The sequence below is a fragment of the Euprymna scolopes genome, chromosome 4 (genome assembly GCF_053919585.1).
Source record: "Euprymna scolopes isolate OS-2025 chromosome 4, ASM5391958v1, whole genome shotgun sequence".
NCBI lineage: Eukaryota > Metazoa > Mollusca > Cephalopoda > Sepiida > Sepiolidae > Euprymna > Euprymna scolopes.
In genome coordinates, this window is record NC_136485.1 from 69,083,067 (window position 1) to 69,100,828 (window position 17,762).

The 17,762-nt window shown below is 35.1% G+C and overlaps 1 pseudogene; it reads left to right on the forward strand.

The window, feature by feature from the left end:
* Window positions 1–3,449: 3,449 nt before the first annotated feature.
* LOC145270994 (uncharacterized) overlaps window positions 3,450–17,762 on the forward strand; it is a 122,502-nt pseudogene continuing 108,189 nt past the window's right edge.

Here is a 17,762-nt window from a genome sequence, read left to right on the forward strand (position 1 = left end):
AAGATAAGGCAACTGGATACGATTTTTCAGGATTTATGCCCCAGGATACGGTTTTTGCCAGGTTACCATGTGGAATACGATGTTTTTCTGGCCCTTGGTTACGATATTTTCCCCGCCTTACGGTGTTTGTTATTTATAATGTTATTTGATTATATACCTATGTAATACATACTGTACTGTATTTTGTTACTAATTTTTAATATCGTATCCTGGGGTTCTACTGCATGTATGTTATTATTATTATTATTATTATTATTATTATTATTATTATTAATATTAATAATAATAATAATAATAATAATAATAATAATAATAATAATAATAATAATAATAATAATAATAATAATTTATTCTACTGACAGCTTTAAGCGTTGATCCGCGGATTCCGATCCTAAATGTGAGATGCTTCCAATCTGATGATACATTCCCAATTGAAAAGCCATTGATTCTGTGAGACGATTAGACTCATCCAATTAGCAAGGCGTTGCAATAAATCGCCTCCGCTGTCTCTCGTCCGATTGTGTTGTGTATCCGATGTTTGGCAATAAAGCCGACTCTGCCGGATGAACCGAACAGTGACAATACCAATCGTAAATGATGCAAATGTCGCCTTTGTAGTTTCGTAATGAACAGCAGTTCAACGAGGAAACAAACAAAAAACGCAATAAGAAATAAAGGCGGTATTTGAACAAATCTAACGCGCGTGCGGTACAGAAGATGAATCATTAGCTACTGGAGAATGGGCGAAGGGAAAAATAATTAACACCGCTTCGGATGAAGGAATTAGAAGCCGGTCGGATTTCAGAGATCAGCCATTTTGATTAAAATCTGTAACGTCTTGCAGAAAGAGGCATTGTTAAATCGCGGTCTGTCATCAGACGAATGTTGATCCAGTCCGACGTCCGCTGATAGCTGTTTTGGAATGACAGGAAGACCGTATTCAAATGTGCATTGGTTTACGATAGTAAATTAAAATATAGAGTCATGTGGATGGGGGATGTGAATAGAGGGGTCGCGGAATTAGACTATAGATGTTCTGTATAAAGTAGATGGTGATAAGAAATGAAAAGTGACTGTCAACGCCATTTGCATTCGTAATAGTTAGTTTGTATTTGGTCTTGGCCGTTAGGAGAGTAATTTGAATAAGAAAGTCTTAATTACAATGCATTTTCGCGCGAAGATCATCTCAAATCGACACTTTATACGTGTGGTGTAATGAAACGAAAGCCTTAACATGATTCGAGTACTAACGTTTGGTAATTTATCTTTTGTTGATCTGGGATTCGACCGTTACTTCAAACTATCATTTTATTTACCTGCCATTTGTAATGAGAACTGCTTAATTCAGATTGAAGTGGTAGACATTTGTTCGTACAGCGATATAAAAGAATTTATTATTATTATTAGTAGTAGTAGTAGTAGTAGTAGTAGTAGTAGTAGTATCATTATTATTATCATTATTATAACCACCTAATAAAATGAGTCTGTCCCAAAACATTGTTAATATATTTTCTTTTTAATATTCCATTTATATCATAAAGGTTAAACACACCCCTAAAAATGCTACACCTGAAATCGTTAAAAGATGCTACACCTGAAATCCTTTAAAAAAAATGCCACATCTGGAATGGTTAATAAAAATGTCACACCTGGAATTGATTAAAAAAATGCTACACCTGGAATTGTTTCAAAAAATGCCGCACCTGGAATTGTTTTTTAAAAATGCCACACTTGGAATCGTTAAAAAATGTCACACCTAGAATTATTTCAAAAATGCCACACCTGGAATCGTTAAAAAAAAATACGGCATATGGAATCGTTAATTAAATAATTCTGCAATCTAAGCATATTAACCCTTATCCCTGAGTGGCCTTCGGGCCTTGATAAGTGGTGACCCCCATGTAAAAAAAATATATTACGTAGAAAGAAAAATAAATAAACTCAAATATATGCATGACTTATCCATTAGGTTCCCATAATCCTGGTAACACCAATCCGTGTCTTTCAGTTGTAGACGTATCCATTTTTCCCCCTGAGTTTCTCATAGATGGTTCTGCTCTTGAGGAGAAATCGACTCTGAAAGTTCTTTGTTTTTCTTTTTCATGAAATCTTTCTGAGAGTCCATACATTAGATCCTTTACTATTGCTGCTTTTCATAAAGTCGGTTCTTTCTATCGCTTCACAAACTTTCTCACACCTGGGGTCATTCTTTATCTCTGCTAATCTATCAGATCATGTACGCATTACTTTTGAGGGTTGTTGATAAGGTGTCAAAACGTATCTGTAATTTGATTGGCTATACTCTTTTTTCTCCTCTGTACCTCTCTCTCTCTCTCACTCTCTCTCTCTCTCTCTCTCTCACTCACTCACTCACTCACTGGCATGATGTTACTAGTCTCAGTCTTTTGTATAAATATTATTATGGAATGTGTTTTTCAGAATATCCTAATCTATTCCCTGCTTCTTTTGTTCTTGATAGTAGGTCTCCATCAATTCGCTGTTTCAACAGCTTCTTTCCAAGAACTGCAGATTTTTGGAACTCTTTTCCCGATGACTGTTTTCCTCCTACCTATAGCCTTGGTCTTTTCACGACTAAGGCCAATAGGCATCTTCTCTTTTTGCAATAATCATTATTTGTTCTGGTTAGCTCTTTATATCAAGTGGTTTTATGCTTTGTCTGGAGCGATTTGTCCAAGATTCATTGTTTTATTACCGTTCAATGATAAGCGGTGAAACTTTGGTGGTCATCTCTGTTTACTTACCACCACCACCACCCCCACAATGGAAGAGACAGATGCAAAGGCAGTTTATAAATGTCGGAGAAATCCAACTTCCCGAATAGTCTTCACCAATTCAGGATAGAACAAATATATATATATATATATATATATATATATATATATATATATATATATATATATATATTGTTGAAATTCAAGGACTTACATTTTTTCTCTTATATAAATCTTGTTTATTTCACCACCGATCTCTTAATTACTAATTAATTTCACCTCTGATATCTTAATTACTAATTAATCAATTATTAATGGGATGACAATTCTATGATTTTATGTTTTCATAGAAATTCTCCTCCCATCAACTCGTCACATTTAATATAAACTGGTGTACTGCCGTAGACGATACGAGCTGCGATGAAAAAATGTGTAAGCATACATTTATATAGACACGTATGTTCACATATTTGTTGATCGCAGCTTGTGTCGTCTACGGCAGTAAACCAGTTTGTATTGAATGTGATCTTGTTATGAGTAATGATTCCAAGAGGACGGTAGATTCACCAGAAAAGGAAACATCTTTAATAAGTTGGTAGAGGAAAAAATATTTTGAATTTTAATGTGATAGGTCAAGATTTAAAATTAGTTGATTTCTTTACGAAAGTGAATGCTTCTCGGGTTAAAACATTACAGCTTAGTTAAATTGAGTCAGAAATGATTGTTAAAGAAGGTGCACCACAAGGATGCGGAGACAAACAGATTATACCTGCTATGCTAGTTTGTGTTGAAGGCCTTATTGGCAAAGAAAGTGCAGCAGTGCTTTAAAAAATACCCCTGTTAAGAGCAACAGTAACAAGAATGCAAGATGAATATGTTCAAGATAAATTAAAAGAAATAAAGTTTCCATACAAATTGATGAAACAACAATTAATAATCAATCACTCATGCTTTTATATGTCAGATTTGTATATCAGAATGACATCAGAGAAAAAATCCTTTTTTTAAATTTTGCCAGAGAAAACAAGTGGAAGAAATATATTTTCAGAAGTAAACAATTATTTGAATAATAAAAAATATTCCATTAAGTAATTCGATTCAAATCAGCACAGATGGTGTTGCATCTATGATAGGCAGGATTAAAGGCTTTGTAATAGATGAAAACTGTTGCTCCTCATATAATGCATGTACATTGCTTTATTCACGGACAACATTTGGCAGATAAAAAATCATGGTGGTAATATGGAGGAAGCTGTTGATGCAACTATATCAGGAGTAAATTTCATAAAAACAAACTCCTTGAATCACAGATTATTTGAAAAGTTTTGTTAAGATGAACCATTTAAAAAATTGCTACTTCATATAGAAGTTACGTGGCTATTCAAAGATAGATGTGCTAGTATATGGCTTGATAAATGTGTTAGTATATGGCTTGATAGATGTGTTAGTATATGGCTTGATAGATGTGTTTGCATATGGATTGATAGATGTGTTAGTATATGGCTTGATAGATGTGTTAGTATATGGCTTGATAGATGTGTTAGTATATGGCTTGATAGATGTGTTAGTATATGGCTTGATAGATGTGTTAGTATATGGCTTGATAGATGTGTTAGTATATGGCTTGATAGATGTGTTTGCATATGGCTTGATAGATGTGTTAGTATATGGCTTGATAGATGTGTTTGCATATGGCTTGATAGATGTGTTAGTATATGGCTTGATAGATGTGTTAGTATATGGCTTGATAGATGTGTTAGTATATGGCTTGATAGATGTGTTAGTATATGGCTTGATAGATGTGTTGGTATATGGCTTGATAGATGTGTTGGCATATGGCTTGATAGATGTGTTTGCATATGGCTTGATAGATGTGTTAGTATATGGCTTGATAGATGTGTTAGTATATGGCTTGATAGATGTGTTTGCATATGGCTTGATAGATGTGTTAGTATATGGCTTGATAGATGTGTTAGTATATGGCTTGATAGATGTGTTAGTATATGGCTTGATAGATGTGTTAGTATATGGCTTAATAGATGTGTTAGTATATGGCTTGATAGATGTGTTAGTATATGCCTTGATAGATGTGTTAGTATATGGCTTGATAGATGTGTTTGCATATGGCTTGATAGATGTGTTAGTATATGGCTTGATAGATGTGTTAGTATATGGCTTGATAGATGTGTTAGTATATGGCTTGATAGATGTGTTAGTATATGGCTTGATAGATGTGTTAGTATATGGCTTGATAGATGTGTTAGTATATGGCTTGATAGATGTGTTGGCATATGGCTTGATAGATGTGTTTGCATATGGCTTGATAGATGTGTTTGCATATGGCTTGATAGATGTGTTAGTATATGGCTTGATAGATGTGTTAGTATATGGCTTGATAGATGTGTTTGCATATGGCTTGATAGATGTGTTAGTATATGGCTTGATAGATGTGTTAGTATATGGCTTGATAAATGTGTTAGTATATGGCTTGATAGATGTGTTAGTATATGGCTTGATAGATGTGTTAGTATATGGCTTGATAGATGTGTTAGTATATGGCTTGATAGATGTGTTTGCATATGGCTTGATAGATGTGTTAGTATATGGCTTGATAGATGTGTTTGCATATGGCTTGATAGATGTGTTAGTATATGGCTTGATAGATGTGTTTGCATATGGCTTGATAGATGTGTTAGTATATGGCTTGATAGATGTGTTTGCATATGGCTTGATAGATGTGTTAGTATATGGCTTGATAGATGTGTTAGTATATGACTTGATAGATGTGTTAGTATATGGCTTGATAGATGTGTTAGTATATTGCTTGATAGATGTGTTAGTATATGGCTTGATAGATGTGTTAGTATGTGGCAAGCTGTACTGGATGTCTTAAAAATTCAAATCTGAATCTGCTGACTCTACTCAAAAACCAAAGGAAATTTTGGATAATTTGAATAAGAATACAATTAAATCAATAATATTTTATCTCAATAACATATAAGTTGAAATACTGGCAAACATAGCTTGACAAGCAAACCTTACATTGTTTAAAAATTTCAATAGCATCAAGTCAAGTCCAGAATGTGTCAGAAGCGCCAGGTACGTCTAAAGATGGAGTACTGTTGCCACATTTGATTAGGAGCTGCTAGAAAGGACTTATCCTGCCTTGATAGAGTTCAAAATAGACTTCATAGCCTTGTAGTGGATGTCCTTTTCTCTTCCCTGCAACCTCTTTCTCACAGAAGAGATGTTGCGAGTCTGTCTCTGCTTTATTGTTATTTGCATGATAAGTGCTCGTCTGAGCTCCAATCTATGGTTCCCTCTCGCCAAACTCTCACGATAAACACTCGTCTAGCTGAAAACACTATCAATAATTTCCCCCCACTCTTTATCTGTGCCTAAACCTAAACGTAGATTCAAAGTTTCTTTCTTAGAACTGCACGCCTTCCGTTTGCCTGCTTTCCAGCTGACTACAATATGGTTGTCTTCAAGTTCAACGTAAATAAGTTCTTGACGAGCCGTTCCACATAAGTTCACAAATTTACCGAATTTCCATTAATAACGATTACTATATTGTCCAATTGACTATTGTAGACTCTCTAACCCTTATCCTCGAGTGGCCTCTGAGTCTTGATAATTGGTGATGTCTATGTAAAAAGCAAAAGAAAAGATACGAGAAACTCATCAACACCACTGTGGTTTCAAGATTTAGCAAACCTTGAAAGTGATGAACTTCTAGATTTAAAAGAAAATTAAAAGTTGTCCAGAAGAAATCAAGACAAAGGGGGTTTGGGATATATTGAAATAACATCAACAAACCCACAAATTTATGACTTAGTTGGGCCCTGCATGTTATCTTTTCCGACAACCTGGCTAGTAGAAGCGGGCTTTTCAGCTGTTGTTGGCATTTTTACAAAAGAGAGACACAAATTGGATGTTAATGAAAGAGGAACGCTAAGACTGAAACTAAATAAAATGATTGTTGTTGAATATCAAGAATTGATTAAAAAGCACCAAGAGCAGGGATTACATTAGATACACCTTTTTTTAACAATTTTTTTTTAATTTAAAATCTTATTTGATCACAGTTAATAAATAGATGATTTTGTAAGGTGTACTTTTCAGTAATTTAATGGAGTGGTCCACAGAACATTCTCCTAGACGTGTAATATTTTCTATTGATTAAACATGAACAATCGCAACCACTTTCGCTTCAGTTAGGTAATCCAGTCTAATGTGTAACAAGTAGATGTTATTGGGAACGAGGTTCACGCTCATCATATTTTAAACCCCCCCCCCTCATCATCACAGGATTTTATCTGTGAGGCTATATCAAATATAATGTTTATAAATACAATCACCGGACAAATTTTCATGTCGTATCGAATTGGAATTATTGTAAATAATACTAAATAAAACTTAGACTGTTTGGCATTCGTGGCTGAAATTTAGCGTACATGTCGAGCACTGACTAAAGATTATTTGTACCAAATATGGTGAGATTGCAGAAAGAATCTTGACAGTTCAAAATAGACTTCGTAGATTAGTGGGGGATGCACTTTTCTCTTCCATGCAACCTCTTTTCCACAGAAGAGACAGTTGTGAGTCTGTCTCTGCTTTATTGTTATTTTCATGGCAAGTGCTCGTCTGAGCTTCATTCTATGCCCCCTCGCCAAACTTTTACGAAAAATACTCATCTAGTCAAAATCACTATCAATAATTCCTCCCACTCTTTATTTGTGCCTAAACCTAAATGTAGATTCCATGAACAAAGTTTCTTTCTTAGAACTGCACGCCTGTGGAACTCTCTTCCGATTGCATGCTTTCTAGCTGACTACAATTTAATTGTCTTGAAGTCTAACGTAAACAAATTCTTGATGAATCGTTCCCCTAAGTAATCCAATATACAAAATTTTCATTACTTATGTTTACTACTCTATAATCCCATTGACTAATGTATACCTATTAACCCTTATCCTCGAGTGGCCTCCGGGCCTTGATAAGTGGTGATTCCTATGTAAAAAAAAAATAAAACTATGATTTCCATTAACGGTTCTACTGGCGACATTGAATGGGGTACCTTGTAGTAAGTTGATTCATAGTTTTACACAGAAGTTGTTGAAAAGATACAACAAGCAGGAGGAGATTACTTCGAAGGGCACTAGAGTTTCATGTATGTACTATATCAATAAAAGAGTCCATACGAAAAAAGTCTAGAAACGTTTTAAAGACACTTCGTATGTTTAAGATTCACTTCCAAGTATGTGTTCGCTTTTTTAGGGACATTCAGAAGGATAGAGAAGTGTTCTTAATTATTATATGTAACTAGATAGTTCTAGGTATATAGAGATTGACAAATAGGGAGAAAGAGAGAGATAGAAAGACAGAAAGACTTTACGTACGAAATATACCAAACTTTTATACTTACATTTTATTAGATTAAAAAAGGGAAATATATTCTTTGATTTCAGATAATTATATTTTAAAATAACCGGAAGTAGAATTGAACGCACACACCCAATGTCTTCAGTCAAATACTTTCCCAACCAAACAATTAAGTCGACTTTTAAAATGACACTCATAAAAATAACTAATAGGTGCCTTCAATAAATTTCCAGACTTTATTTGTATGGGCAATTTTATTGATAGTACACACATGAAAATCTCTCCCCTTCGAAGTAATCTCCTTCGGTTGCAATGCATTTGTTTTACCGTTCCGACAACTTCTGGAAGAACCTATGGAAGTGCTCTTGTATAAGCGTGTCAATGACCCTAGTCACAGCCTCTTTCATCTCCTTAATTGTCTCATAAAGACAGCCTCTAAAGTTTTTCTTGAGCTTAGGGAAGTCACAAGGAGCAAGTTCTGGTCAATAGAGAGGGTGAGAAACTGTCTTGATGCCCATCTTGGTCAAATAGTCTGTGACAAAGGTGTGGATTGACTGATGCATTTGTGCAAATCTTCGCATCTTCATAAATAATTGTGTATATAGTTCCCACAATGGCATACAAATTGTGCACCTATTGTCTCTACAGACATACGACGGTCCTTATTCTTTATAAAATTCGTTATATGACCAATCAATTCTGGTGTCTGACTTCCTTACTTCTTATCATCCTTGCTTTTTTTAATCTTTATACCACTCAAAAACTGATGCGCAATTCATAAAAAATGATCCAAGAGCAGTCTGAAGTATTCCATACTTTTCTTTGGCATTTTTCTAAATTTAAAACAGGATTTTATTGCATATCGTTCTAAAATGTCCTCACGTCCATTTTGGATTTTTGAAATTCATCAGCTCTGACAACCAGGCTTTAGTATGCTGAATTTCAATTCCTGCTATAGCTCTTCATTTAAACCTGAAATTATATGAATTGGTCAGTCATTTCATAACATGTATAGCAATAACATATTGAATTTTCAAGCGTCTACGACAATTTTAAATGTCTGTACAAAAATGTCTCGAAACTTATTGAAAGAACCTCGTATATATATATATATATATATATATATATATATATATATATATATATATATATATATATATATATATATATATATATCAGCAAACTTGATAATGAATTGAAGAAGATAGCTGATATTCTTGCGAAAAATGGTTTCCCTTAGAGTGTAATCTCTAAGCATGTTCGCCAAGCTCTTGTTAAATTTAATACCAACTCTTCTTTTGGTCCGGCTAAATGTCCAGTTTATCTGAAGCTCCCTTATACTGGTTCTATCAGTAAAGGGTTTGCCGATGAAATTAACTCCGTTGTATCTCACTGTTTCTATGCGGTGCAGCCTCGTGTGGTGTTCGGCACTAAAACTGCCTTCCCAGTTTTTAAGGAAGATACACTTCCCACACTACAAAAAAGTTTAATTGTACATAAATTTAAATGTCAGTGTAATACTGACTATGTGGGTCGTACGTTTCAACGGCTGGGAGTCAGATTGGCACAGCATGTCCCCGCATGTTTTCGAAACTCCAGAGGATAAACACATTGTTGAACACATCCGGGCGTTCACAGAATACTTCTGGGCATTTACGGAGCACATCCGGGCGCTCACCTATTCATGAGTCATCAATTGGTGCGCACTTGTATGACAATAAAGCATGTGGTGAAGCGTATTCGGATGACTGTTTTCACATTGTACACAAGGCCCGTTCCAAACAACATCCTAATATTTTGAGGCCGTAACTGTATTAATGCGCAAACCATCGCTCTCTAGGCAAAAAGAGCTGTCGCATAAATTAGACCTGTTTAAACAGCTCTGATTTACCGGGAAGAGGAAAAAAGGGGGAAAAATGCCTTCATTGCGTCTTTATTTCTTGTTTCTGCACTTATTTGCAGGCAAGTTAACGTTTTGTATTTTTTGTTTTTTATTTTGTCCCAGGTTCTGAAATATGGACGATATATCACGGGTTATTCATTCATTTAATTGTTTTATTTTAATCGCTTCCGACGTGATCTCTTGACAAGGGTCGGACGAAATGTACCTCGAGGTTCTTTTTTTTATTTTAGTCGAATAGGCTTTTGAATATTTTTAGTGTCTATTTTTTCTCCCTGCATCAATCTTTCCCCAAATTCTAATGACTCCACTTATCCTTTTAAAAACTGTAATAAAATTTTGTACCACAAAAGAAACTTTATATATATATATATATATATATATATATATATATATATATATATATATATATATATATATATATATATATATAAAGTGATGGTTGTGTGGCTCCAACGAGAGAAAAAAATTATATTTAAAAGAGTGTAGCCATCAATAATTGTGGGTTTTTCAGCCTTTTATCATTTTTTTATTTTAAAATATTTTTATAATGCATTTCAAGCTTTGAACAGCTCTCTTCAGATATATTTTTATATAAAGCTTTTTTAAGTGAAGGGTTGAAATGTTATTCTGGAGAACATTTTACATCTAATGATTCTGAGTGTGTTTTTCAGAGAATGTCAGTCTCAGACATTTTGTCGCCAATGGTTAGCGTGTTGTGGGGTCCAATCAGAGTTAAGTTCTTTTGGAGGGGAGGGGGCTTTTTGGTTCATTTGGTAAAGATTTTTATGTTTTTTCATGACTTTCTTTCTTTTTTGATATATACGCACACACACACGCGCGCGTGCGCACACATAATCATATACACATATACATACCACACACATACATATGTACATATATCTGTATATATATGCACCCACACACACATACACACACGAATACACATGTAGGCACATACATACATAAAAAAAATGTATACACACACATATATCCACCCACTAACACACCACACACATATATCGGTTAAACTTTTCTTTGTCTTTCTCAATCAAAATACACATGCATACATGTACTTAGTCCCCTAAACATAAGCATACGCACACACACACATATAAGATGAAATATAGGTAACAGATGATATATACACCTTCACACACGCACACACAATCACACACACACGTACATATACATACACACACACTTATATAGACCTATATGCATGCATATGCACACACATGCATACGCATGCAGGTACATGTACACACATACACACACACGTATATATAGAGAGACATATGCAGGTGCACACATATACACACACATTCATATACACACATATACATACGCATACATCCACCCACCCATATATATATACATAAAAATACACACATACATATACATACGCGCATACGTTCACCCACCCATATATATACATGCACCCACAAATACATATACATACACACACACCCCACATACATATTGGTTAAAGTTTTGTTTGTCTTTTCCAATCGAATAACATATGTATATGTGCATTCAGCCACCCAAACATAAGTACACGCACACACACAAACAGGATGGTGAATATATAACTGATGATATATATACACACACACGCATAAAAATCGCACGCTCACACATATACACTCACACATACAAATATGTATGCAGACATACACACACATACACACGCATACGCATGTAAACCCTATATGCACATACACACACGTACATATATAGAGACATATGTCGGGGCAAATCATACACACACATACATATACACACACGCATACATACATCCACCCTTTTATATGGTGGTGATTGTCACTTCTTGACCATCTTTCACTCGCTTTATTGTTGATTACTCAATCATTTTCATGTATTTTTGAATTTTTTTTAATTATATACACATATATACACTTATACACACACACATATATACATGTGGAGATGTGATCAAGATGCATCAATTCCTATTTTCTGTGCGAACGAAGGTAGCTCTTCAGACCAGCCCTGCTTTTACACAGTCTGTGGCAAAGGTCACACTTAAACTGAGATTGAGGGATGCCAACTGGTGCTGCTCTACTGTGGACGCTCATATGACGCTTCAGGCCTCCACTCGATTTACAGACCACAGAGCAAACAGAACATTTGTGCCCTGCAATGTTTTCCCCATCAAAGAAAGATTGATCTGCATGTGAACGCTTGTGGCTAGCTAGGCCAGCTCCGGATAAGGTCATTTTACCGCATAAATCACAGGTGTGGTTCTGCATAAAAACCTCCGACAGACCTGATATATCTGACAGATTTTTCTTCCAGATATCACGCTTCATTTTTTCATGCTCATATTTTTTCTTCTCAAAACTATCATAGCCATGATAGACCAAGGAGCGCCACTTTTTACGATCATTGGAAGCATTTTCTTAACTGAACACGTCAATACCAAGAGCTTTAAGATTATCTTTGATGCTATCCTTAAAGCGTTTCCTTGGTTTATATTGTGGGCGCTTTCCTTGTGTAATTTCACCATAGAACAGGCGCTTTGGCAATCTATCGCCGTCCATCCTTGTCATATGCCCAGCCCACCTCATCTGGTTGCGTATAATCAACCCTTATATATACATGCATATATACACACACACACATACATATATTCATGCACACCTCCACCCACATATATATATATATATATATATATATATACACATTTACATGCACACACTCACACACACACACACACACACACACACACCATACACATATTGGTTAAAGTTTTCTTTGTCTAGAAGGATTTTCTTTTATCAGGTGCGGGTAGAGTGGTGTATTTTGTTTCTAATTGTTTGTTTAGTTTATGGAAATGGTATTATACTGGGTATGAATGCATGCTCCCGCGAAAGTGTGTGCGGGCTTTATTGTGCTTGTTTTGTTTCGTGTGTGAGGGTGCGCATTTGTCTAAGCATGCATGCGTGTAAGTGTATTTTGTGTTTTTGCCTATCTATGTGTGCGGGGTTGAACTTTGCTATGAATTTTTTTTTCTTGTGTTAGTAAGTAGAAGTAGTTGTCAGTTTGGAAGATTGGCATTATTTCGAATTTGCCTCTACTGCATGTGTGTATGGGCTGTGATACATGAAGGTGTCTATTTTCTGCAATTTTGATGTTGGATCGATGTAGGGCTACTCTATTACTTAGGGTTTTTGTGGCGCCTATGTAGGATTTATCGCATGCTGCACGCTTTATTACATAGACCACATTTTTTTAGGTGCAATCTAGGTCTTTTTTTTAATTTTGAATGTTTGTATAGGGTTCGTGAATGTGTATGTGTTTCCCTCCAATATTATGTTGCAGACTCCACATCGTTGTTTGTTGCATTTTGTGACTCCTCTTGTTGTGTCTTGATTGAGTTTGAATGAAGTAAAAATGCGTTCTAGGTTTTTGGGTTGTGTTTGCTTTTTATTATTTTTGTTGTTTTAAGGAAGTCGTTTAATTTGCTGTTTTGGTTAAGTAGGATGAGGTTTTTCGTTATGTCTGTGAAGAGCTCACGATTGTTTGTGTTGTGTGTGGAGATGTATGTTAGGATTTCTTCTTTGTTTCGTTCTTTAGGGGTTCTCAAATTTTCTACTGGTATATTTATCGCAAGTTGGGTCCCTTTGTCTATAAGTTGTGGTGGGTATTTTCTTTTTCTTAGATTCATTCGTAGTTCCTGCAGTCGGATTGTCCGAAGGTTTTTGTCCGTGACTATGGTACAGATTCTACGTGCTAGGGTGAGGGAAATAGCTTTTATGCAGCTTTTAGGGTCGTTACTTTTAAAGTGTAGGTATTGTTGGTGTGTGTGTGTGTGTGTGTGTGTGTGTGTGTGTGTGTGTGTGTGTGTGTGTGCGCGCGTGCGTATATATCAAAAAAGAAAGAAAGTCATAAAAAACATAAAAATCTTTACCAAATGAACCAAAAAGACCCCTCCCCTCCAAATGAACATAACTCTGGTTGGACCCCACAACACGCTGACCATTGGCGACAAAAAGTCTGAGACTGACATTCTCTGAAAACACACTCAGAATCATTAGATGTAAAATGTTCTCCAGAATAACATTTCAACCCTTCACTTAAAAAAAAACTTTATATAAAATATATCTGAAGAGAGCTGTACAACGCTTGAAACGCGTTATAAAAATATTTTAAAATAAAAAAAGATAAAAGGCTGAAAAACCCACAATTGTTGATGGCTACACTCTTTTATATATATATAAATATATATATATATATATATATATAAATATATATATATATATATTTATATATATATATATATATATATATATATATATATATATATATATATATATATATATATATTAAAATTGTGTATATATGTTGCAGAAATAATAATCTGCGCTCCAGCACAAAAGAAAACACACTATCATTTCGTTACAGGTCCAAGGGTTACATAAACATAAAATAAAATAATTTAATAGTAAATTGTATAAAATAAATATAAAGATTGATAAATTAAAGTACTAAGTGTACAAATAAACATAGATAAGCTCATATACTATACATCAGTAATAACAGTGATGATAAAAATACCAATAATAATAGTAAATATAGACGTTTGAACATGAAGAAAATCGCGTAACAAAAAAAACTATTTCTATTTATCTATATATTTATAAAAGTGAAAGTGCCTGTCTCTGTGTGTATCTGTGTGTCTGTGTGTGTACATTTCCCTACGCAATAACTCTGTCAATATTTAGGCTACAGACTCGAAATTTGATATACAGGGTACTGAGATTTGGGGAAAATCTTTGTGATCGGTTTTTGGACAGAAATTTTGTGATTAAGGGGTCAAAGTTCAACGATTTGACCTTTGAGAACTCTACCAAACTCCTCCGACAATTTTCGGTCTACACACTTGAAATTTTGTGATATAGGTTCCTTGGACATGGATCTAACTTAATAACTTGATTTGAGCCCAAAACAACAAATTTTAAAGGGTCATAATAGGGGTCAAAGTTAATAAAATTGACCGCTTTTTTTTTTCTTTTTTTTCTTTTTTTTTTTTTTTTTGCTCAACATGCGACTCCAAATACCCGGGCAACGCTGGGCAACGCTGGGCACCCAGGCTAGTATATATATAAAAGTGAACGTGTGTGTGTATGTGTGTGTGTGTGTGTGTGTGTGTCTGTCTGTCTGGCTGTCTGTCTGGCTGTCTGTCTGTCTGCATCTGTGTGTGTACATTTTCCAACGGAATAACTCTGTCAATTTAAAGTCTACTGACTCGAAATTTCATATACAGGGTACTGATGTTTGAGAAAATCTTTGTGATCGGTTTTCGGACAGAAATTTTGCTGTTAAAGGGTGAAAGGTCAACGATTTGACCTTTGAGAACTCTAACAATCTCCTCCGACAATTTTGCGTCACCACACTTGAAATTTTAGATATAGGTTCCTTGGGCATGGATCTAACTTTATAACTTGATTTGAGCCAAAAACAATAAAATGTTAAGGGGGTCAAAAAAGGGGTCAAATTTAAAAAATAAAAAAAAAGATTGACCTCTGCGGTCTCTTCCAAATTACTCAGACAATTTCTGGTCTAAATATTTGAAATTTTACATAAAGTGTATTCAGAGATAGGGCAAGGTTTTTCATCGGTTTTGGTCGAAAATTTTTAGTTACCAATATATAAATGTATGTATGTATGTATATTTGCATGTCTGCCTAAAACTTTTAATAAAGGCGACGGATTTTGCCAAGATCAGTATCGTTTTAAAGTTGGACCTTTCATACGACAAATATCGAAAAATTGGCTAAAAACATTAATATCTTCCCCTTCAACTAGGTACTTTTCTACAGGGAGAGCACTTTTTCGCTGATATTTTTTAAAGTTATCCTCTCCTTTAGATTGTATAGTCTTAAGTTAAAAAAAAAACGCCGCTTCCGGTTTAGCGGTGGTTGTAACAGCATAGACGTTATGTTTTTACCCCGTTCTTTTCCTCCTTCGCGGTGCGGGTTCGATCCTGCTTTCCTACTACCATTTTTTTTTTTTTTTTTTTTTTTTGCTTTTTCTTTGTTCAACAGACACATCCAAATACCCGGGCAACGCCGGGCTAAAATACTAGTATATCTATAAAAGTGAAAGTGTCTGTGTGTGCGCGTGTGTCTGTGTATCTGTGTGTCTGTGTGTGTACATTTCCCTACGGAATAGCTCTGTCAATTTAAAGTCTACAGACTCGGAATTTGATATACAGGGTACTGAGATTTGTGATCGGTTTTCGAAAATGTTGCGATTAACGGGTCAAAGTTCAACGATTTGACCTTTGAGAACTCTACCAAAGTCCTCCGGCAATTTTGGGTCTACACACTTGAAATTTTAGATATAGGTTCCTTGGACATGGATCTAACTTTATAACTTGATTTGAGCCCAAAACAATAAATTGTAAGTGGTCATAATAGGGATCAAAGTTAATAAAATTGACCGCTTTTTTTTCTCAACATACACCTCCAAATACCCGGGCAACGCCGGGCACCCAGGCTAGTCTATCTATATATCTATAAAAGTGAACGTGCCTGTGTATTTGTCTGTCTGTCTGTTTGTCTGTTTGTCTGTTTGTGTGTGTGTGTGTGTGTGTGTGTGTGTGTGTGTGTGTGTGTGTGTGTGTGTGTGTACATTTCAATACGCAATCACTTTGTTAATTTTAAGTCTACAGACTTGAAATTTGATATACAGGGTACTGAGATTTGGGAAGATCTATGTGATCTTTTTGCGGCCAGAAATTTGGCTGTTAAAGTTCAGCGATATGACTTTAGAGAACTCTAACAAACTCCTCCGACAACTTTGTGTCTAAACACTTGAAAATATGGATATTGGTTCCTGGACCTTTGTTGTTTTTTTGCCCAGCATACACCTGCAAACCCCCGGGCAGCGCCGGGAACCCATGCTAGTATTTCTATAAGAGTGAACGTGTGTGTGTGTGTGTGTGTGTGTGTGTGTGTGTGTGTGTGTGTGTGTGTACATTTCCCTACGCAATAACTCACAGGGTACTGAGCTTTGGGAAAATCTATGTGATCGGTTTTTGGCCAGAAATTTTGCGATTAAGGGGTCAAAGTTTAACGATTTGACGTTTGAGAACCCTAACAAACTTCTCCGCCAATTTTGGGTACAAACAATTGAAAGTTTAGATATAGGTTCCTTGAACATGGATCTAACTAATAAGTTGATTTGAGCCCAAGCAATAAATGTTAAGGGGTTATAATAGGGGTCAAAGTTAAAAAAAAATTGACCTCTGCCAAATTACTTAGATACTTTCTGGTCTAAACATTTGAAATTTTACAAAAAGGGTATTCAGAGATAGGGCAAGCTTTTTAATCGGTTTGGGTCGATAATTTGAGCTACCAATATATAAATCTATGTATGTATGTTTGTATACCTGCCTAAAGTCAATTTAAAGTCTGCATACTCGAAATTTGATATACAGAGTACTGATATTTGGGAAAATCTTTGTAATCCGTTTTCAGCCAGAAATTTGCCTGTTAAAGGCTCAAAGTTCAACGATTTGACCTTTGAGAACTCTAACAAACTTCTCCGACAATTTTGGGTCTACGCACTTAAAATTTTAGATATAGGTCCTTCGACATGGATCTAATTTAATAACTTGATTTGAGCCAAAAACAATAATATGTTAAGAGGTAAGGAAAGGGGTCAAAGTTTTTTTTTTTTAAATTGACCTCTGCGGTCTCTTCCAAATTACTCAG